Raw genomic sequence first — 23608 nt, forward strand, 5'->3', positions numbered from 1 at the left:
ATATGGTAAAAGTAGTGGCAAAAGATCTGCAGAAGTCGATGCCACGAACAAGTATCTTAAAAAAAAAAATTGTATTGCTTAGTTTCTCCCTACTTAGTACACTGCCTCCGTTAATACACGGTATTCATGCAGTCCCTCAGACTATGCCTTATCGAAGTTTTACTGTAGTTCCTCTTAGTGTTTGTGCTGATACAACCAATAAAGACAGCGTCCAAAAGAGGACAACAAAGATGTCCATCAAGCAACTATCACAAAAGAAAACTCCCTCATGGTATGAATACTCTTATGTAATTTTCTGGCTGAATAATTTACTCACATCAGGCATATTGGAAACGGATTCTTGTTCTTTTGGTACCTGTAGTGGATCATGAACAGAATGCAATCTGAATGAGGGCAAGGTAGCGGAGAGAAAAGCATGCACGAACTTGTATATGAACACTGCCATCAGTAACACTACTAAAGTAAATCAATTTGGTTGGATATACCTGACTCCCCCTCTGTTCCCTCTTTCACATCTTATTCTGCTCCATAAATCATGACTTCAACCACCCAGTTCTCATTTTCTTGACTGACCTCCCAGTTTTTTCTGCCTACAGTTGGCACTTCAAATGTCTATCGACTTTCTTGGTTACATTGTACTCCTTTTATTTCACTGTGTTGGTGCCCGGCTCCTTGGTTGAATGGTCAGCATAATGGCCTTCTGTTCAGAGGGTCTGAGGTTCGATTCCTGGCTGGGTCAGAGATATTGATCTTAAAAGGTTAATTCTCTTGGCTTGGGGACTGGATGTTTGTGCTGTCCTCAATCTTGCTGTAATTCATTCACCACACTGAACACTGTCTTCCACCACAGTTACATACATTTTCCTATACATGGCAGATACTGACCACACTCGTCGCAGGATCTACCTTACAAAGGCTGCACTGTGCTAGCAATAACCACATGAAATTATTATTATTATTATTATTATTATTATTGAGTACTTTCAGTTGGAAGTACACGATCGTGACAGAAGTTTAACCCAGAAAAATCCAACATACATACATGCATACATACATTATCATTATAGACTGTTATGCCTTTCAGCGTTCAGTCTGCAAGCCTCTGTGAATTTACTAAACGTTGCCACAATCCTCTGTTTGCAACTAGTACTGTGGCCTCATTTAGTTCTATACCTCTTATCTTTAAATCGTTAGAAACTGAGTCTAACCATCGTCGTCTTGGTCTCCCTCTACTTCTTTTACCCTCCATAACAGAGTCCATTATTCTCCTAGGTAAACTATCCTCCTCCATTTGCCTCACATGTCCCCACCACCGAAGCTGGTTTATGCGTACAGCTTGATCCATCGAGTTCATTCTTAAATTAGCCTTTATATCCTCATTCTGAGTACCCTCCTTCCATTGTTCCCACCTGTTTGTACCAGCAATCATTCTCACTACTTTCATGTCTGTTACTTCTAACTTATGAATAAGATATCCTGAGTCCACCGAGCTTTTGCTCCCTTTAAAGCAAAGTTGGTCTGAAAACAGACCGATGTAAAGATAGTTTCGTCCGGGAACTGACTTCCTCCTTACAGAATACTCTTGATCGCAATTGTGAGCTCACTGCATTAGTTTTACTACACCATGATTGAATCTCACTTACTACATTACCGTCCTGGGAGAACACACAACCTAAATACTTGAAATTATCGACCTGTTCTAGCTTTGTATCACCAAGCTGACATTCAATTCTGTTGAATTTCTTACCTACTGACATCAATTTAGTCTTCGAAAGGCTTATTTTCATACCATATTCATTGCACCTATTTTTCAAGTTCCAAGATATTAGACTGCATAATCTGCCATTAAGACCAAGTCGTCAGAATAGGCCAGACTGCTTACTACATTTCCATCTAACTGAATCGCTCCCTGCCATTTTATACCTTTCAGCAGATGATCCATGTAAACTACGTACAGCAAACGGGAAAGATTACAGCCTTGTCTAACCCATGTAAGTACCCTGAACCAAGAACTCATTCTACCATCGATTCTCACTGAAGCCCAATTGTCAGCATAAATGCCTTTGATTGATTTTAATAATCTACCTTTAATTCGATAGTCCCCCAGTATGGCAAACATCTTTTCACATGGTACCCTGTCATATGCTTTCTCTAGATATACGAAACATAAACACAATTGCCTATTCCTCTCGTAGCATTTTTCGATTACCTGGCGCGTACTGAAAATCTGATCCTGACAGCTCCTCTGTGTTCTGAAACTACCCTGGTTTTCATCCAACTTCCTCTCACCTACTGATCGCACCCTCCCTTCCAAGACATCAGTGAATACTTGCCTGGTATGCTAATCAATGCGATACCTCGATAGTGCTTGCAATCCTTCCTGTTCCCTTGCTTATAGATAGGTGCAATTACTGCTTTTGTCTAATCTGAAGATACCTTACCAACACCATGCTAATCTTGCCACTCTATGAAGCCATTTCATCCCTGCCTTCCCACTATGCTTCACCATTTCAGGTGTGATTTCATCTATTCCTGCTGCTTTATGACAATGGAGTTTATTTACCATCCTTTCCACTTCCTCAAGTGTAATTTTACCAACATCATTTTCCTCCTCCACATGGGCTTGGCTATTCGCAGCACCACCAGGAAGATTTCCTTTTACATTGAGAAGATGTTCAAAATATTCCCTCCACCTGTCCAGTGATTCTGTGGGATCTATTATGAGTTCACCTAAATTACTCAAAACACTGTTCATTTCCTTTTTCCCTCCCTTCCTAAGATTCTTTATTACTGTCCAGATTTTTAAAAAATACTCAGGAGATAGTCCTACAAGCATGAAAATACATACTAGCCACCAACCACAGGGGTAAAACAAGCGACAGGCAACAAGCACTGCTACCAAAATGAAAACGAGCAAGAAAAAGGAGTGCATTTTACACAATAGACCTAAGGAAAACCAAAATGAAAACACACTTACCTGGCGTCAGGATAATACACGGGCAACATCCCAACACAAGGAAGATACACCGCAGGAGCTTAGCAATTAAAATAAAAGAGGAAAGGGACCTAATTGTACACCATGCCCAATCACTAAAACCCCTTAAATTAACAACTCTTCTACTAATTTTATACACAAGAAAAAATTAAATAAAACCAAAGCAAGTAAATTTAAAGTACTATAAAATTACACTCTTTTTGCATGTAACAGGTCCTCCTCTAGAGTGGCAGGATAATTTGAAAGACCTAGTCTAGTTAAGGGTCATCAAAATTACAATGAGTGGTGGTAAATTTAACCTTAACACGACTGTAATTTAGTCTATATCTTATTATCAAGATATTGCCTTGACTGAAGGACAAATAAGCCATCAATAAACACCATGCAGCACACGGGATGCGAACTCAATGCAATCCACTGCTGACTGCAATGGCAGAATCCCACCAAAGTCGGTACGTTATCATCTCAGATAACAGTTGATAAGCACTAACGTAACGATGGCCAGAATTCTCAAAGAATTTTAGTTGATAGAGTTATCTGTCCCTCTAAATATACTAGTAATAGTAATAACCAAAGACTAATATGAACTAACACTAATACCTATGATAGAGAAACCCGAGAAACAGTTAAAAATAATATGAAATTAAGTTAAATTAAATAACTTAAGAAGATGCAGCCGCATTACAAATTCTAAAATGTGATGATTACCGGCCTAATAACAATAGCCTTAAAAGAAATATAAATTAGGGGATATACATGAAAAATGAGTAATAAACAAATTGAAGTAACTTAATTAGGTAAATCACTTAAGAACAATAGAAATTACTCCCAGAAAATAACATGTAGTCATGAGGTGTGAATTCACATCTCAAAGAAAGTGAGTACATTGTTTAAATTTGCAGTTACACATCGCAGACCCCACAAGGGGTGGCCTGGGCCTAAATGAGATGTTTTAGTGAAGAATTATTAAACACGAGTTTCGTGTATCCAAAACAGAAATCATCTCAGACAAGTAAGGTTTAAAGTTTAGCACTTCAGTCCCCACATAGGTCGTACTGTCACAAAGATTTACTTTCAAAACAACACTCACCTTTGAGATTATTTTCAGTTTTAACTGATATACATTACCAACTACTACTCACTCCAAATTATTATCATTCTCAGAAGAGGAGCAGTGCCACAGTTTTGGGTGGATAGAAATCCCACCTAATGTAACAATGGCTAGAATCCTCAAAGAATTTTAGTTGATAGAGCCGTTACAGATTAATACACTGTGTGCGAAGGACAAGTGGGAGAGGGAAAGACATGGCCGGTTGTGCGCTCAGCATTTCTGAAGAGTCCAAGATTTAAAGTAATGCTGCTCCAGTCTGATACAATACCCCAAAATAATTAAACAAGAATTACAGTTCAATTCCAAAAATGAGAGAAGTGAATCACAATCAGATGTTATGTACCATGAAACATGTAATTTGTATTATCATGTTGAGACGATTCCGGGAAGAAAGGTTAGTCCGACGGCCTCTCTGTGGGTCGCCCACTGCTAAATCGCAGCAATTCACACAGATCACAGAAATTTCAGTTGTCCAGTTTACGAGGAAAAATGTAGGCTAAAAATAAGCACCAAAGATTCAGTGTTTGTAAGGTAATAATACAAACTTGGTTAGTGATAGAACAGCTTCATTTCTAGCTCATCATCAGGGTAGAATGGTTCAGATTCCATGAAAAACTCTTGGTTCTTTTGTGTATGATTTACAATTTATAACTTTATTAAACTCCAAGCTTTGCATGCTTGGTGTCATATGGAGGGAAGTCATAACAAAAAGCTACATAGGTCCTAAGGTGCCTTTAGTTGTATTTTATGAATGATGAAAATAGCTTCCTTTCATTTACTGATGCTTTTTATAAAATGCTTATCATAGCGATATGTATGAATACTAGGAGGTGCAGTTTGGATGTTTGAATATGTAAGAATTGTCAGGGACATGTGAGTTTAATTTTAGTCACGTTGAAATGAAAAGTCCTTAAAGTAAATATGTTTGTTCGTGTGATCTTAAATTCTTCCTTGAATTATCTGAAGAAGGCCAATCTGGCTGTAATGTACTTGGAACTTCATCCACAATCTGGGTCACAATCCTACTTTCCTCCACAGCATAATTCACTTGAACAGAGATCTTTGTTTTGTAGTACTTTTCTGTGATATGTCCTACTCCAGTTAACTACCAAAAAGGTTCTGATAGAATATGGAGAGTTCTGTGTACTACGTGCTTGCAACAGTTCCAAGGATACTTCAGCAGATCTACTATGTTTAGTATTCTGTAACACAATTATGCCACAGCTCAGTAAATAGTAAAGTTCTTGGGCAGATTGCAGAAACGGTGTTTAAATGATGTCTACGGTTAAACAATGCGTAAGTATGGCTGCCACATTGCAGAGACGTTGTCACGTAGGCACTGTCTAAAACCGATGTTCAACCGGTCTTGTTTAAACACTGCCGAGAGCACTGTTTAACCTCACATGAGAGAAGTGAATCACAATCAGATGTTATGTACCATGAAACATGTAATTTGTATTATCATGTTGAGACGATTCCGGGAAGAAAGGTTAGTCCGACGGCCTCTCTGTGGGTCGCCCACTGCTAAATCGCAGCAATTCATTTGACATTTACAGGGAGATTGATCTTAAAATAAGATTTCACTTTTCAGGAGACTTGTTTCTTGAGACTGACAAAGGGACAGTCCGTTAGCTGTTAACTTGAATACAATTCTTGGCAACTGATATATTTTATTATATACAGGGGTTAATTTCCATGGAATTATGGGTCACTTCGACTACGTACATATCAGAATTACGTGTCCCGATCGTAAGAGGGCTGTCACATACATCAACCGGGAGGGATTCATTTATACGCACATAATAGTGAAAACTAAAAAGTAGGTTGTATGTGGTTTTTATGTATATAATCGTATAAGTTTTTGGCAACTATCAGATAGGAAAAAAGGCAAGTGATGGTGATGGTGGTGATTATTGTTTAAAGAGGAGGACTCTGGAAGAAGAGCCGTGGCCATAATAACAGCCCTAGTATTAGCCTGGTGTAAAAATAGGGAAACTACGGAAAACAATCTTCAGGGTTGCCGATGATGCCTTTCGAACCTATGATCTCCAGAATGCAAGCTACATCTATATGGCCTGTACAACACACTCGGTTACACATTACTATTTCTTCATCTTCCCTTTGTCGAAGCTACTGTATTTATGAGTAGATTACACCCACTATAACAACGCTATAATAAAGCTACACTTCCCCGTACGGTAGCGTGTCGCTTTAGTGTCGATAATATTATGAGATTCAATTTCCACCAAAAGCGATACTGTTATCTGCGGGGCAATCATGCTTATGCTTAGCCATATTTGAGTAATGTGTAAGAAGACAAACAGCTGACTGGTGTTCGGCTATAACGGTTCACATCCCGTTACATCTGTATTATTATTATTATTATTATTATTATTATTATGATCATTATATCTGTATTATAATTATTATGTCTGTATTATTCTTATTCTTATTATTGTAACTATTATTATTGTTCAATTCAATTCTGTAATGATTATTGCTTGCGTGATTATAGTCAATTTGTTATATATGTGTGTGTTGTTTAACACTAAAGACATGTACAGTGAGAGTTGCTGTATGATATTAGATGTGGATGTAGTGTATGTAATAACTTGTGACATTGCAACATTGTGCAATACTGCTAGCGTAACTGCCGAGTCATCGCTCTGTCATTGAGTGCATTTAGCGGTGAGCTCATTTTTTGGAGAAACCTACTGCCGCCCCAGGCAATTTCAACATAGTATGTAACATTTGGAGCCAGATGGGAGTAGTATTATAGTTATTTTCGGAAGTTACATAGGTGTGTAAGCTAAGGCTATATATACTTGGACCAGCATCTTTTAGCTTCATTCCAATGGATGGTGAACAGTGAGATAGTCAAATGGATGGAGAGACCTCAGTCGGTCAGTTAGTTGGAGTCAATTGGAAGGTGAGATCTCAGTCAGTCAGTTCAGTTGGAGGGAGAGGTTTACCATGAAGTCATATGAACGGAGAGACTTGCCATGAAGTCATGTAGAAGGAGAGACTTGCCACGAAGTCATATGGATGGAGACACTTGCCAAGGAGTGTTGTACTGAGATGATAGTAGTCAGTCATCTGGATGGAGAAGCAGCAGTCACATGGATACTTAGTCGCCAGTCACCATATGGATTAAATGTTCGGAGTGTGAATCTAATTTCAAGCCATGCTATATCTCGTCAGTGAAACAAAAAGGATACATCACCAAATTAGGCTTGATACCCCTACAGCAGACACCAACTCAAAGGAATACGTCGTAATCACACTCAAAGTGTTGAAGGAACAGTCAAGTGAACCAGTGAGGGATAAATTTTGTGTACAATTTTTAAATGTCTGGTCAAGAGGAATTCAAACTAATGCCTAGATTCTTTCAGTTGTAATGTCATACTTTTATATTCTTGTTACCATGGTTGGTGGATCAGCAGAGGTGAAAGAAAGAATTTAAACAGAAATGGAAGGTTATATTCTTTGAACAGCAACAAGTTAACAAATCCTCACTTCGTGAGATAACAATTACATTGCAATTAAAAACAAGATTCAGAAAAGAAAAAAAATTCAAGATTTTAAATCTTTAACACATTTCGGATTCAAGCCCTTAGTTTTACAATTTTTGAGTGGTACCTCAAAACCCAAATTTGTTTCAAGAGCAGAAATACCCTAATACACGTAGCCCTGCTCCTCGTTACAATATCAGGCCTCCCAGAGGCACATTTACAATACATAAAAGAGCTAACCCGCTCTCAATTTTTCGAGCCTATTAAAGGCCATACCAGGCTTTACCATTAATTGCCCTCAAGGCACAACTTACAAAATGAAATGGGGTTATCTTGTACCCAACCTACTGGACCTTAGCAGAAAAAGAACAGGTTAAGTAAATGGCCCGACATACAAAAGGAATGGAGACGTGAATTTGCACTCCTACATGAAACTTCTTAAAACCTAAAAGGCACTAGGCTGATGAAACAGGGGCTATTCTCAAACTATGGAGGTGACCCGTATAAGAAAGAAATCTGAACATTACGGAAGAAAAGAAATTCAGTTACCAAAACGTAGTCACCTCAAACCAAAATGAAGGGGAGCTCGAGAGAGTAAATCACTCTCTATCCCCGAATTACAGTCACAAATTTACTTAAGTTTTTATATAAGCTGGTAGAAATTTATATATTTATAGGGATGGGTTACATGGTGAAGGTTTCGGACCTTTCCCGCGGGTTAAACTGCTGAGCTAGCAAGAAATAAAGATGTTAAATGGCCATTACCTTATTGAAGACCTGCTCCCAGATGAAAGAGGCACTTCCCGCCTCCTGCTACACATCCATACACTAGGTTAGATGTTAATCAAGTGGCCGAGAGACAAGAAAATCAGCAGTATATAAACCCTCGGGGAAAGTTCGAGACCTTTCATGAATAAAACAGCCACACCCACTTAATTTATTGGTCAGTCTTGAAAGTACACTCAAAATCAAAGAAGAAAGACACGATTGGTCAAAAATTAATTACAGAAATTCTGGATTGGCTATGTTCAAAACCGGCGGAAAGAAAAGATTAATATTGCCAACCCACAAATGAAAGAACGAAATTTAGTAAAAAAAAACCTTATGAGTACAAAATTTCTTTAAGAAAGTTCCTTCACTTCGCACCAGGGTGCATGGTCATAGTTTTTAGGCAGTGACATCTATGAGAGAATGGCCAAACTTCTTGATAAATAGTAAACAAAAAACACGTCAAAATTCACACAGTGACATCTTCAGAGGAAAGGTTTAAGTAGGTCCAGTTTTTAAGTTCACTATTTCTCCTGTAGAGGAGTACTTTAAGGTGGAAAATTCAAATGTGCAGCGTAGAGGTGTACCACCCGGTACAATTCTCATATTTTTTATCGCAGCAGTTCTTACTATTTTGTGAAATAATTTAAAGAATATATTTTGTTCTATCATATTAATTTATCGTTTCATTTCAGTGGTAGACTTAGATAACCTCAAATTTAATGGGGAAACAAAACGACAATCTCCTTTTCCCAGAACCTATATGGTATGTTGTCAAAAGTAAGCTTATTACCCCACACCCTAAAGATATTCAAGACTCTCATTCTATTATTGCTGCACTGAGTTGTAGCTGGCACCCATCAAATATTGTATGTGTGAGTAATCAGATAAGAACTAAGTGTGAGTACAAGGTCCGACGTTTGAATATTTTATTTAATGAATATTAATTTTCATATTTTTCATTTTAATGCTATTTGAGATTATTTTAAACTATTGAGTATTAGTCACAAGGTTACATGGCGTGTGCACTAACAAATGTCATTGGTTGTGACAAGCAAAGAGTTGTATGAAAGATACTTCTATCTCCATTTTCAAACCAATATTGAAACTTTAAACGATGTCTAGTTAAAAACCGGCTGAACACTGTTTATGCAATGGAAGATCGTGCTTGATTTATACGTTGTTTAGGTAGACGTTGCATAAGGCTTAAAACTAGTCATCGTTCTGCAATCGGCCCCTTAAGTTTGCGTGAGATTATTATCTTCTCTCAATTTGTATGTATGACCAGTGTCTATGTGCCAGTGTATTTTTATAGTTCAATTTTTATAATGTGGTTTATGCTGTGATAAAATAATTATCTTCTCCATGTTTCCCATATTATTAAAATATGGAAATATAGTTAACTCCAGCTATAATGAACCTCTACAGGCTCATATATTTGTACCTGTCAAATTAAGTAAACAAGTAACACAAAAATTGATTATCTTAAAAGTACTATAGAAACAAGATGAGTATATATATATTTATATTTTAAATACTATTTGTTCGGGGCGTCGACCTAGAAAGATCTTTTGCCCCTACTTGCACCATATGTTGGAACCTGCGTGTATTTGGAAATTGCGGAAGTGTAAAGTGTTGAATGTGAGGAAAAGAACATTAAGGATGACACAAACACCCAGTCCCCAGGCCAGAGATATTAATAATTTACAATTAAAAACCCCTGACCCAGCCGGGAATTGAACCCAGGGCCGCCTGTGGCACAGGCAGCCACGTTTCCGCCTACACTGCGGTACCGGACAGAAGAGTATATTACTCTGAAACAGTTCTGTTAATGACGTGCTATACATTTGCTATTTTCTGTGTTTGGTGGATTGTTAATTTTTCTCCATTTTTAAGGGATTTTTATATATGATACGTCGTCAGTATGGACTGTTGTGAATATGAGATTCATAAACTGTAATGCTATACATTATTAAATAAGAAAAAAATATTTTTCATGCACTGTACTCACAGGTTTATTGAGCCCTGAAGAAGTCGGTTATTTACAGCTGTTATCTGTACACTGTTTTAATTAAATCTGCTTAGAAGACAGAGGAGGTGGATACAGGCAGAGCCATTCAACTCCTTCCCTACCCATGATCCAGATACACAGGCAAGAGCAGAATTTATGATATGGAGGTCAGAGAAGGTTTTCCCAACGAGAGGTTTTTTTTTGTTCGGAGGTTAGTAGAGTGGGGCTCTCACCTTGCCTCTTGGAGCTCCATCTGTTCTTCATTTTAGCAGAAGAAACAAGACGAGAACGTTTTCTTCTGTAAACTGAGTTTATGCAGGTAAAAATAGACATTGTTTTAGAATGCGATGTACTGTGTAGCATCCTTTTCTTGCAGATTTTTCACTATAACTGAAATGGTAGTTCACGTTCAAGAAATTTTTTAGTATGTATTGTAATGTACACTAATCGGGAGCAGACATTTAGGTTTACTATAGCTGAATGATATAGACTTCGATTCCTGTTCGGGAAATTGAATTATTTGTTTTGAATGAGTAAATTCATAATTCCAATATAATTGATCCGTTATTGGAATTATACATTTTCCTGCCACCTCATTCTTGGTTGCCAGCGTTTTGCTCCAGTGTGCCAATTTAGGCTCATTAGTTGGTAACTAGCACACCTACCAAGACACATGGCTAGTGCATGTAGAGGAGGCTACTACTAAGTTGTTTTCATTCCTGCACTGGAGGAAGGTGAGCCTCTTAGACGGTGACGCCATCTCTCAGGCCGGGAGATTTGTGATGGTGATGGAGATGTATGGAGTAGGTAAGGGTTTGTTGTCCTATGCTGGGAACTGTCCCGGCATTCGCCTTAATGCAGGAGAATGGATAACCATGGAAAACCATTCTCAGGACAGCCGGCAGTAAGGACCAACCCCTCTCCTTTTCCTGAATGCAGAGGTGTAGAGCCATGGCCACCTGTCCTCTGCTTGGTTGGTCGGAGTCCTGAGCTGTCGGACCACAGATGAGTTGTGGCCATTTGTAGGCCGAAATAACTGCTGACCTCTGATGGAGGCTAACTAACTACAAAATTTTAAATTCATACCCTGAAGGGGTACGGCAGATGTCTTAGAGCATAATGTCTTTTCTTAAGCCAGCAAGATTTGGAGCAGTGAAGGTGATGTACGGAGAAGGTGAAAGCGTTGGCGGCTGTGGCCTATACTAGGAACTGTCCCGGCATTCACCTTAGTGCAGCAGAATGGAAAACCATGGAAAACCATTACTAGGACAGCTGACGGTGGGGACCAGCCCTGAATACAGAGACGTAGAGGGATGGTAGAGTCGTGGCTACCTCTCCTCTGCTCGGTTAGTTGGTTGGAACGCAGAGCTGTCGGACCACGGATCAGCCTTGGCCAGTTGTAGGCTGACACCTACTCTGCTCCTTTCGTCCTTGTGGAGGCCACTGCACAGGCTACTTGGAGCCACAGACAGTGTCAATGCACTATGAGAGACTTGGTTTCTATCACAAGAAAATGATGCCTGCAAGGCCATCAGATGATATAAATTTCAATTCCCAAGGGGAACATATATATATATATATATATTTGTCCTGTATGAGTAAATTCGTAATTCCAATAAAATTGGTCTGTTATTGGAAATTAACTCATTTTTGGTTGCCAGTGTTAGGGTATTACTTTCATTTTGTACTTTTGCATACTGCTCGATTGAGTATTGAGAAGGCGATGGGGATGTAGGCTCCGAAAGAGTTAGAACCACGATGGGTAGTCATGGAGCTGAGGTTTTATTTTGGAGTTTTCTCCTTGGCATATCATCATCATCATCATCATCATGTGGTCCTACCAATTCCTTTGTGATCTAAAATTGCACTCCTTTTCATTCATGTTGTTCACAACAGCAGTCACTTTCCTTTCTGAAAAGCCTATCTGCACCTTGTCTAGGATTTTCAGCTGAGAAGTATCTCAGTAGGTGTTGTAATCCTTGCTTCTGTATATAGGTGCAATTTCTACTGTTGCCAGTCAGAAAGTAACTAACAGAATGCTTTTTCTTGTACTGAATTAAAAAAAAAAAAAATCCTTGCCCCTTTCATCAAACATAATTATCTTTCCATCCTTATATTCATCCCACTAAATCCTGTAATCAGACACCTTAGTAGAAATAATTTTTTAAATATTGAGTTATTCTTTAAAATTGTTTCTATTTGTCCTATGCTTTCTAGAGTCTAGAAGGATTCACAATATCTTCAGCAAGCTACTTATAACAACTGCAGTACTTACTTTTTAATTACACTTTTCAAATTCTCTGAAAGAAATTGAAGGCAGGAAAATGTGAGCCAAGATAAATTCAAATTATCATATTAATATATAATTATTGAATCTTTGCTTAGAAATTTGTTTATTACAGACTGCTAAGAATGATAAAATTATTGGAAGTTCGTCGATAAATTTGAATTTTTCAACATGTGAGCTAAGAAAATAATATGACCAAGCAAGTGGCTGTGCATAGCCGTCAGTGTGCATTCAGGAATTAGCGGGTTTGAACCCCACTGTCTGCACCCCTGAGACGATTTTCCGTGGTTTCCCATTTTCACGCCAGGCAAATGTTGCGTCTGTACCTTAATCAAAGCCACGGCCGATTCCTTCTAACTCCTAGACCTTTCCTTTCCCATCGTCGCCATAAGATCTGTGTGTGCTAGTGCGATGTAAAGCAAGTTGTAAAAAGAATAATAGTATACTTGTACAAAATATCCTGAGAGAAAAAGCAACTGAATTATGTTGAATGTGATGGAGGAGTGTGAAAATAGGTATATACCTCTAAAAGTGGTAAGGAATTGTAAAGACTCCATATATTGTAACAGAGATATAGAGAGTTTGAGGAGGAGGTTCAGGTTAGAAAAGAATGACTTAGGAATGGCTGTGGAAGTAAGGAAAAATAACCAATATCTCCATGCAGATTCTCACTACCATCCATCACAAAAACAGGGCATTCTCATGTCACTCGCCATGACAGCGACACGAATTTGTGCGCTATCAAATATCCGGAAGGAGATGGACACACTCAAAGTCACGTGCAAGGGTAATGGTTATGACGATTTACTGATTCACAGAGCTCTATCTCCCATAGGGACAACTAAGCAAAGCTCACAGAATGATAAAGTGAAGGGAACTGCCTACCTGCCTTACATCCACAAGACCACAGACTGAATTGCCGAGGTCCTCCGCAAACACAATATGAAAACTGTATTAGGCACCATCATCAAAATTGCTCACAGTGTAGGTAAAAGCAAGGACAAATTGCCCCCACTATTACAACCTGGGGTGTACAAAATTCCCTATACCTGCAGCAAGGTGTACATTGGCCAAACATGCTAGTCCATTTGGACTCACATCAAGGAACACCAAAAACATATCCGTCTCAACCAGCCAGACAAATCAGCAATAGCTGATCACGCCCTATTGTCGGGTCATGATGTCGTGTTCCAAGATGTTCGAGCTCTTACCCACACTAGACACTACAGATCCAGGATTATACGGGAAGCTGTGGAAATACGTAGAAATCCTAACAATTTCAACAGGGACACTGGCTATCAATTAAGTGATATGTGGATGCCAACCATTAAGGATTTACGTAGGTAGTTCTCTTCCCTGTCATTTCACTATTATTATTTCGTTTCAATGTTTTTCAAATTCGTACGTTCCTCATCACCAGATGTTTCATTTCAGGCTTGTGTCAGAGTCATACTTTCGTATGTGTGTACACCAGTTATAACTCCCCTCCGAGACCGATTCTGATGGTGCCGTCGGCTTCCGCTTCGAATGCTAGTGTTGTACCACGTACGATGAGCCATCTGGTGACGAACATACCACTTACACTTCTATTACTAACATCTAATTTCAAACTTTCATTATTGGAGAAGTCTTCCTCGTGAACAGTCAAGATTTTCTTCTGAAGATGTGGAGCAACGTTCTCTGCGAGACGTAAAGTGTTTCACCTTGTTTTCCTGACATGGCATAAGCCAAAAAGCCCCTATAATGTCTACAATTTGAAGGAATTTACTAGAAAATTGAATTTAGCAAGAAAGTCAGCTGAGGATAACATGATGACAGCATGAATTTTAGGGAAACAGGGAAGGATATGTGTATGTACTTGAGGGCAGAAACAGGTTTCAGGTAGTACATACCAGGAATTACAGATGACAAAGGGGTGTATGTACGTAAGGATTTACAGAAAGCAGAAGTATTTTGTCAACAGTATGACAAGGATAGTTGAACATGAAGACAATGTCCGTGTTATACAGGAAGTGACTTGTGAATTTGCATTCGGGAGATAATAGTTTCGAACCCCACCGTCAACAGCCCGGTAAATGGTTTTCTGTGGTTTCCCATTTTCACACCTGACTGTACCTTAATTAAGGCCATGACTGCTTCCTTCCCACTCCTAGCCTTTTCCTACCTCATCATCACCATAAGACCTATCTTTGTCGGTGTGACGTAAAGCCAGTTGTGTTAAAAAAAAAAAAAAAAAGTGGTGACTAAAACCAGCAAAGTACTGAAATCTATCTATGGCATTTACGGAAAAGTGAGGGAAACCTTCCGAACGAAGTTGAACGTGGACTTCACGATGGAGAGCTTCAACCGGTGCCACAGGATTGGGCAGCCTCAGCGCTCAGCAGCTGACGTGGTATCTACAGGCAGGTGCCCAATAATAGTTAAATTTACCCGTTACCACGAACGTGACCGAGTGTGGAAGGCGAAGCGGCTCCTGAAGGGCACAAAGGTACTCATCACCGAGTCCCTCACCAAAACCCGAAAGTGCATATTAAACCTGGCTAGGGATCACTTCGGGCCATCCCGTGTATGGACCCAAGATGGACGCATCGTAATTCACCTGCCTAATAGGACGAAAAGATCCATTACCACTGTCGCGGAACTGGATGACATAAAAAATCTGCGAGATAACTGTGACAATTAAAATGGAACAGCACAGCTCGATAGTGCATCTGCTTGTTATTCATAAGTGTTTTTGTAAGTGTATTATGTGTGTGTGTTAGTGGCAGTCAGTGTAAACATTTATCAGGATGTCGAGGTAAGTTGCATGCTATTTCTGTTCTACTATTTCGTTAACATTCCGTTATTCAGCTGATTCAGAGCTCTGTACCTGACACTGACCTTGGCAACATTCCCCCTCTCACCCCGTCACCTCTCACCACCGGCTTGCTCCTCAAACAGGCATTATCTCCCTCCACCAATTGTTTACAGTGTTGCCATGTCAACGCACTCTCCTTGGTAGCGCACTTCGACGAAATTCAAGCCATAATGAGGGAAAATAATATCCATATTTTTGCTATTAGCGAAAGCTGGCTTACTCCGAGCATACCCTCTGGTATGGTACAACTTGACCGGTATTCCCTCTTACGTCATGATAGATCCGATGGCAGAAGAGGAGGTGGGGTGGCCTTGTACTGCAGAAACGATTTAAAAAGCCGGGTGATATGTGTATCATCTAACAATGCACAGTTAGGGCCAGAATTCATGTTTGTTGAAGTCATTATTAACCAACAGAAACTCCTTATAGTTGTTGTATACAAGCCGCCCAAAATAACAAATATGACTGAATTCGAATTTCGCTTACTTGACCTACTGCCTAGCTACGAGCATATTATTGCCGTAGGTGACTTCAACATTAACCTGCTTACTAAAACGCACGAAACTAAACAATTTATTGACATGTTTTCTTCCTGTGATATGACCATCCTCCGTTTAGAGCCCACTAATCATACTTACACAGAAAACTACGAAACACACACGCTTATTGACCACATTGTGACAAATAACCCAAACAAAGTCATAACTCACGGCCAGATTCCAGTCCCAGCCATCTCCACTCATGACCTTATCTACCTATCCTACTCCCTCCGAATGCCAAAATATAAACCTAAGTATGTTATTTCCAGAAACACAAAAGACATGGATATGGACGAGTTAAGACATGACGCTTACAATCTACCCTGGAATGACATACTCCTATTGGACGATATAGACGCGAAAGTAGACAAGTTCAACTCCCTTGTAATCACTCTGTACGATAAACACGCCCCTAAGCGACAGATAAAAGTTACACGCCCATCTTGTCCCTGGCTAAATAGCGAAATAAAAAACATGATGGCCCACCGCGATGCACTTTACCGACGCTTTAAACGAACTCGTGACCAAAGTGACTTCGAAAATTATCGGGTCCTTAGAAATAGAGTTAAACAGTTCGTTAGAAACCGTAAATTTACATATTTGAAAAACATGACTGCAAACATGAATTCTGGCAGTGCTTGGAACGCGCTTCGTTCCTTAGGCATAGGGAAACCTCGACAACAACCCCATGTGCCAGACATACCACTCGATAAGTTAAATGCATTTTTTACTGAAGAAAGAACACCACCTAATGTATTAAATTCCCCAAACTCAGTACCCAACCCCGTTATGAACCCTTTACCTGACAAACAACATTTCACATTCCACCCTGTTACTGCAAATAAAGTTAAAAAAGTATTATATTCTATCAAATCAAAAGCCAGAGGAGTGGATGATATCCCTATAACTTTCTTACACAACATTATTGGTGCTGTTTTACCAATTATTACCCACATTTTCAACTACTGCCTTAAAAACGGAACCTTTCCTTCACTATGGAAACTAGCTAATGTTATCCCTGTGCCTAAGAAACCTGACCCCTCCCTACCATCCGACTACAGATTAATTTCTATCTTACCAGCGATTTCCAAAGCACTCGAGCGTCTGGTTCATGAGCAGGTGTTGGAATACTTAAATAACCATTCTCTCCTAGACCCATTGCAATCTGGCTTCAAGAAGGGACACAGCACAGCAACTGCCCTGCTCAAAGTGACTGATGACATACGGCACGCAATGGACCAAAGACTAGTGACAATACTTACTCTCCTCGATTTCAGTAGCGCATTTGACACTATAAACATCCAGACTCTATTAAACAAGATGCAATCTTACTACTTCGATCAACGAACTATTAATTTCTTTTCATCGTACCTCAAAAATCGTGCGCAACGAATTATAACCCTTGATCAAACCTCTCACTGGCGAACCAGGAAGGAAGGCACGCCGCAGGGTAGTGTTTTAGGCCCATTGCTCTTTATTTTGTATATAAACGACATTTCCTCTAATCTAAAGAATTGTAGCTACCATCTTTTTGCGGACGACTTACAAATTTACTGTCACTGTAAGACCTCTGATTTACCGCATGCCATAGCAGGCATCAATGCTGACCTTCAGCGACTTAACGCTTACTCCTTGAAAAATTCCCTCCTCCTTAATCCCTCCAAGACGCAAGCAATCATTATTGGCTCTCAAAAATTGTTGGCCACACTAAGATACGAAACTATTCCTTCAGTTATACTGAATGGTAGAGTTATCCCATTCAGCCAAACTGTGAGAAATCTAGGAGTGACAATGAACGAAACTTTAAATTGGTCTGAATATATTAAGAATGTGTGTAAAAAAATATTTTCGATACTTCATTCGGTTAAAAGAAACAGCGATATTTTACCTTGTATTGTGAGAGTCAAACTCATACAAACGCTAGTGCTTCCCGTCCTCGACTACTGTGACGTCATTCTGGTAGACGCAACAAAAGAGCAGACTTTGAAACTTCAGCGGGCGCTTAATTGTTGCCTTAGATTTATATACAGTCTGAGTTATGACACACATGTTACCCCATACTATCACACTATTTCATGGCTAAAACCTGACAAACGACGGATGTATCACATACTGATACAGATATACAGACTGCTCTCTGAAGACAGACCACTATACATTTCTTCCCAGCTTAAGTATTTGTCCTCCTTTCACAGCAGTAATACCCGCTCTGGTTCCTCCCTTTCTATTCCTGTTCACCGCTCCTCCATGTACAACAACTCCTTTGTTGTGGCGGGTTCTAGACTTTGGAATTCCCTGCCTGTCAGTGTCAGAAATTCCACTTCATTACTTAAATTTAAGACTGCTTGCCGAGACTACCTGCTGAATGCAGCTGACTAACTTGTATGACTGGAAAGAATGAATGATCGTATGAATGTGAGTTAGAAAAGTGTAAGGTATTTTTGTGTAGGTTATCATTTATTATATAATATGTACTCAAACTCTGCTCTCAATGATGTGTACAGTGGTTAAGTGTAAGAGAGGGCCAAGAGCCCTAACTTCGCCACCTACAAAGGCATGATAAATAAATAAATAATGAAGGTATGTACAAAAAGATGCAGAAATTTACAGCTAGAAAAGCAACTGAAATTGATAAGATTTCTGGCGATACACTAAAGGCAATGGGTTATGATACAATACCATATCTGAAGTACTTAGTTGATTACAGTTTGTGTGAAAGAGCTATACCAAATGAATGGAGTTGCTGTAGTATCTGTTGTGTACAAAGGAAAAGGTGATAAACATAAAGCAGATAATTTTCAGGCCAGACAGCTTGACATGTTTTACATGTAAACTCTGGGAAAGCATCCTTTCTTGATTATATTAGACATGTTTGCAAAATTACAAACTGGTTTGATAGGAGGCAGTTTGGGTCTGCGGACAGTTATTCTAGTAGGGCTCAAGTTGCAGAATTCCAGCAAGATACAGGATATCTTGGGATGTCAAATGGACTGGATGGTGAGTTCAATAGGAACTGTTAAGTTAGAAAGTTCTTACATCATATTACCTGAAGATCACATTGGTTAATACTGAATTGTATTTTTAGCCATTGAGATCTAACATTTGTGTCAATGTAATTTAACAAATACTTTAGAGATTTTTAGGTTTACTGTAATTGGGGTTTATTACCCTGTTGTAAACCAGCTTTTAAATAAATAAATAAATAAATAAATAAATAAATAAATAAATGTAGGCATGTGCAAATAGTCCCTGCACCCTAATTTTAAGGAGGGAAATGTTGAAAAAAAAATTGTTTTAAAATTATATTAAAAAAAACCCATGGCGCAACAGCCCTGAAGGGCCATGGCCTACCAAGCGACCGCTACTCAGCCTGAAGGCCTGCAGTTTATGAGGTCTCATGTGGTCAGCACAACGGTTAAAATTATATAGTTTTGTTAATTATTATTAATACAATAAAAGTCCATTGTGGCAAGAATTCATATTAGCAAACAATTTACAGCATTACCCCTCTTTTACACCTTTCAAGTGACCATGGAATACTGGTGTAAAAGGGGGGAAAGTTTAAATCGTGGGAAACAACTTGTACAGGTATATATAAAAATGCTCTGGAAAAGGAGGTAAATGTTACACAAATGCATATTATTAATTTAGAGAGTATTTCAATCTCAATTTACTGTACTTGCCTCAAATAAAGGTCCATGTAAGTTAATTAGTGTACTGTATTCACTGTTGACTACACTGCCTTTGTAATTCTGCTCATCCTTTGCCCAGGAGAAAGTTACTGGTAGGTGGTAAAAATTTGTGTAATACAATGGAACCTCGGATTGCGAGTAACTTGGTCTACGAGTGTTTTGCAAGACGAGCAAATATTTTAAATAAATTGTGACTTGATAAGCGAGTGAGGTTTCGCAATACGAGCGTCACGATTACATACGTTTTCACCTCCCCTGTGCCTTTGCTTTCCCCTCCCCCTGCCACTCTCTTTCCTGGGGAAGTGTGTGTAATCATTTCCCGCGCTGGACTTCAGTTGGCGTGCCTTGCTCGTATAGTCAACACCGTACGAGTGTACATGTTTTGTTTCTGTCATCTGTGATATAACTGTTCTGCAACGATGGGCCCTGTGAACGAAAAGAAGGCTAAAAAGGAATTCGGCCGGAAGAAGGAGATGATTACAGTGGATGAATCTGTTCAATGACAATGCAATGTCACATTTTCGTGAAATCCTCAAAAAAGAGGCAAAAGCAACAGTCATTGGACAGGTTCCTCGTTAAAGTTGCATGAAAAGAAAACACTTTCAATGAGCCAACCGATAGCAGTGATTCCGTTAGTGAAATTCGTGCTACACAGGAACTCTTCTCATGTCATCTCTCGTCTCCCTCACACCAACAATGATTCTGTTGTAAGGTAAAGTGCAGTTTAATCGTTTTACATTATATTTTGTTTTAGAAATGTTATGCGAATAAATGTTTTTGTGTTGTGGACAAATTATCCGAGTTTCAATAGTTTCTTATGGGAAAATTTGCTTTGATATACGAGCGATTTGGATTACGAGCATGTTGCCGGAACGAATTATGCTCGCAATCCAAGGTTCCACTATATATTCTTTTAATATATAGTAGTTACTTTCTTACAATGGCTATAGAATTATCTAAAATGCTATTATTGTACGTGTATTTACATCATTAACACAAATTTATTCCAGATGGAAAACTACACAATCACGGCTTCCTACCAAAATAGTCCAGAATCGATCTCTGTTTACACTTCTTATTTCTTATGACCTCTATTTGTTTTTCAAGCTCATAAAGGTTATGAAAATTATTTTCACCCCCCTCTACAGATGACAGATACCTGCGTAAAACATCCACTGCTGCACTAGCATCAGCACTGGTAGGCATCACTTCACTGTCTTCCTCTTCTTCATCTCTGTCACTGGTGGGAGACACGGCTGCTGTTTGCTCAGCAACCAACTACTCCACACTTCTTTCCTCTGCAGTGATCGCAGAATCATCTACCCGAAGAAAATCTTCAGTAGTGCAGTCTGACTGCAACATTCTCCATACATCAGGTAGCAGGCCTTCTTCTTCTTCTTCTTCTTCTTCTACTTCTTCGTCTTCTTCTTCTGGCAGCTGCGATTTGGGATGATTCTTGAAAAATCCTGCTTTCAAGAAACAATTTGAGATGGTAGTTTGCTTCATGGCTTTCCAAGACTTTGCAATGAAGTGAAGCGCATCAAGGATTGAAACTTTAAATGATGATGGATCCTTTCCAGCATCCAAAAGGAATAAAATTCGCTGCACCAGGTTCTTCCCATAAAGTGACTTAATGGAATGCCTGCAGCTCTTGGAAGTTTCAAACCAACTTTTTTCAATTTTTTTCCATTTTCTCGTATTTGCAGTATGACACATACTTCCTTTTCTTGGAGTTTGGTCTGCATTCTGAAGCACTTGATGTAATGCTTCCTCTGCTTTTCACAATTGTATTCAGCGTGGATACCGGAAGCTGCAATTTGCGTGCCAATGAAACACGTGTTCCGTGGTACGAATCCATAGGTTGTAGCTTGCTTGTGCAGTTAGCAGACAGAAATTCTAACTGCACATTCCTCAAATTAAAATCCATGGGATGTGCAGGACAGCAGTCGATGAAAAGAAGGATCTTCCTATTTTGCGCACCCATTTTTGAATCCAGAGCAATTAACTGTTGTTGGAAAAGATCTGAGGTCATCCAAGCTTTATGGTTGGTGTTGTAGGCAGTAGGTAATGATCGCACATTTTTGAAGCAATGAGGCTTTTTAGATTTCCCTATCACATAGGGGTGGAGCTTCTCAGAGCCATCAGCATTGGCTCCCAACATCACTGTGAGCCTCATCTTGCTGTGTTTCCCATCATGGCATTTATCTCCTTTGAATGCCAAAGTCTTGCTGGACAAACACTGAAAAACAGTCCAGTGTCATCTAGGTTATAAATGTTCCTGGATTCGTAATCCTTGGTCAGCTCCTGCTGCAATCTTGTATCGATCCATTCTTCCACAGTTTCATCACTAACTACATTAGATTCCCCACAAACAGTTTTATAGGTTAGGTTATACCTTTTCCTAAATCGGCCGATCCAGCCATTGGATGCGCTGAAATTTTCAATGCCAAGAATGTTTGCCACTTTAAGCGTCCTGTCCCTTAAGAGCACACCATCAGTTGGAATGCCTGCAGCTCTTGGAAGTTTCAAACCAATTTTTTTCCATTTTCTCGTATTTGCAGTATGACACATACTTCCTTTTCTTGGAGTTTTGTCTGCACTTGATGTAATGCTTCCTCTGCTTTTCACAATTGTATTCAGCGTGGATACCGGAAGCTGCAATTTGCGTGCCAATGAAACACGTGTTCCGTGGTACGAATTAGCCTTTTCTAATATTCAAACTTTCTCATCCATAGTGAAAGTTTTTCTTTCCTTCTTTTTTTCCATTATTAGCAGGAAAACAATAAAGCAATAACAAAGAAGGATTAACAAATACACACAATGGGAAAGGAAGAACGCTGCAATTCACTTTGACCGCTCGACTCACATAACAAGAACAAAAAACGTAACAAATAACAAAAATAAATGTGATGAATCAAAGACACTTTAACAACTCCAACAACAAAGGCAAGTGTAAAACAATAACCGTGAAATAAAGAACTCGGGCAAGACAAACACTGAATCACTTGATAACGTCTCATTCTTCTGGCTTATACTGTACTTAGCAATAAAGCAAACACCTGATATCTCCTTCTTCTTCCTCTTCTTCTTCTTCTTCTACTTTGAGGTTTTGTTGGGCTCTGCATTTTGCCATTACCCAGATACAAATGTACGGTATTATACATGTTATTGATTTTTATTGGGTGTTTGTTTACTTGCATTCAAAAGTCATAGGAGGCGTCCAGTTTCAAAACCGGCCAGTCACAAAATTTACGAAAATGAGTTAAGGTTATCAATTTGAAGTAGAAGAACAGCACTATCAGGTGAAACAAGAATATGTTTTAAAATCGTCCATGTCTTCATGTTATAGACCACTGAATTCTCGGTCGTGGAACAGAATCGGCCAAGTCATGCAGCCAGTGAATTCAAAACCGGCCAAGTCAAGGAACGAGCGACAATCCTTATGATGCAGCATTATTGTCTGGAATCTTGTGTTGTTACATTAAGTAACAATGTGATAATACCAGTAGGCAAAATCGTTCCTTGTAATGTATATTCCTTGAAGTCATTATATTTTGTTTTTTGTTCGTTTGCAACACTGATTTACGTATTCGTGGGCTTCTTACCGTCATTGGCGCCAGAGCAATCCTATTTCCGGTGTGCTCGTATTTTGTCATTATTGTTTGTCTCCCCTTTTAAATCTACTATTATTCGTAGTCATGTGCTACCATACTATTCTGTGGCATACGATGTGATTCAATATACACCTCCTATTATTCATTCTAAAGAATCTTCTTTTGCTATGCTCCCTTACCGGCTTTCATATTTTCCTCTACATTCTAAAAAAGTTCGCATAT

At 39.1% G+C, this 23608-nt stretch overlaps 1 protein-coding gene across 2 annotated transcripts in view; it reads left to right on the forward strand.

Moving 5' to 3' along the window:
* The window catches only part of LOC136863858 (COMM domain-containing protein 4), a 198421-nt gene that overhangs the window by 144832 nt on the left and 29981 nt on the right, over window positions 1-23608 (forward strand). The window lies entirely within an intron of this gene.

Source organism: Anabrus simplex, chromosome 2 (assembly GCF_040414725.1).
Source record: "Anabrus simplex isolate iqAnaSimp1 chromosome 2, ASM4041472v1, whole genome shotgun sequence".
NCBI classification, from domain to species: Eukaryota; Metazoa; Arthropoda; class Insecta; order Orthoptera; family Tettigoniidae; genus Anabrus; species Anabrus simplex.